The sequence below is a fragment of the Bubalus bubalis genome, chromosome X (assembly GCF_019923935.1).
Source record: "Bubalus bubalis isolate 160015118507 breed Murrah chromosome X, NDDB_SH_1, whole genome shotgun sequence".
Taxonomy (NCBI): domain Eukaryota; kingdom Metazoa; phylum Chordata; class Mammalia; order Artiodactyla; family Bovidae; genus Bubalus; species Bubalus bubalis.
This window is the reverse complement of record NC_059181.1, coordinates 102,680,043-102,681,359: the sequence shown is the minus strand read 5'-3', so window position 1 is coordinate 102,681,359 and position 1,317 is coordinate 102,680,043. Positions and strand designations below refer to the sequence as shown.

Genomic DNA, 1,317 nt, shown 5'->3' with positions numbered 1-1,317 from the left:
AAAACATCTATGAGGGAATTAGTACCACAAATAGGCATTTTTTCTGAAATATTAAAATTTATGGGCAGCGCGTGACGGTGGCAGGGACCTCGGCCTGGGCAAGAGCCGAGAGCCCGGGGACTCTCCTCTCTCGCTGCCGGGTGGTGATTTGCTGAGCCTGCTGAGCCCCCCTACCCACCCTCTTGCCTCAGCCGCCACCTTGATGCTTCCCCTTATCTGAGTGGCCGCTTGTCCGCCCACCTGCCCAGTTCGAGGCCTGCTGTGGGGGCAGCATCCTGGAATCTTTTCGGCTCCCAAGAATGACCAGGAAGGGGAGCGGCCTGGATGGCGGGTCCACAGCCCCATGAGTACAAGGCAAGCTACCTGGTCTTCGCCAAGATGAAGGGCTACCTGCACTAACCCACTGGGATTGATGAACTCCCAGAGGGAGCTGTGAAGCCTCCAGCCAGTAAGTACCCTATCTTCTTTTTGGCACCTACAAAACTGCTTTTCTAGGTCCCAAACACCTCTTCCCTTACAAGGAATACAAAGACAAGTTTGGAAAATCAAACAAATGTAAAGAATTTGATGAAGGATTGTGGGAAATAGAAAATAACACAGGAGTAAAGTTTACTGGATACCAGGCAATTCAGCCACAGAGCTCTTCAGAAACCAAGGGAGAAGGTGGGAATACCACTGACACAAGCAGTGAGGAAGAAGGCGACAGAGTAGAGGAAGATGGAAAAGGCAAAAGAAAGAGTGAAAAAGCAGGCTCAAAGCGGAAAAAGTCATACACTTCAAAGAAATCCTCTAAACAGTCCCAGAAATCTCCAGGAGACAAAGATGACAAGGACTGCAAAGAAGAAGAAAATAAAAGCAGCTCTGAGGGTGGAGATGCCAGCAACGACACAAGAAACACAACTTCAGACTTGCAAAAAGCCAGTGAAGGGATCTAACTACCATAATGAATGCTGCATACTAAGAAAACCACAAGAAGGTTATATGTTTGGTAATCCAATATTCTCGGATTTGATATGAACCAACACATAGTCCTTGTTGTCATTGACAGAACACCAGTTTGTATGTACATTATTCACATTCCTCTCTGATGTGTTTGGGGGGAAAAAAAAACATTTTAGCCTTTTTTAAGGTTATTGACTTAATTTCATCTTATTTGGTTGCATGAAGTTGCCCTTAACCACTAAGGATTATCAAGATCTTTGCAAAAGCTCATACAAGTCTAGGATCGTTTATCAAGGCAGTTATGTTCATCATTCTCCTGCCTTTTACTCCATCATCACCAAACACTCAGTTAAATATAAATTAGCATTTTTTTTA

At 44.9% G+C, this 1,317-nt stretch overlaps 1 pseudogene; it reads left to right on the top strand.

The window, feature by feature from the left end:
• The first annotated feature begins 324 nt into the window (after positions 1 to 324).
• On the top strand, positions 325 to 950 carry LOC102415925 (annotated as a pseudogene).
• Positions 951 to 1,317: the final 367 nt, after the last annotated feature.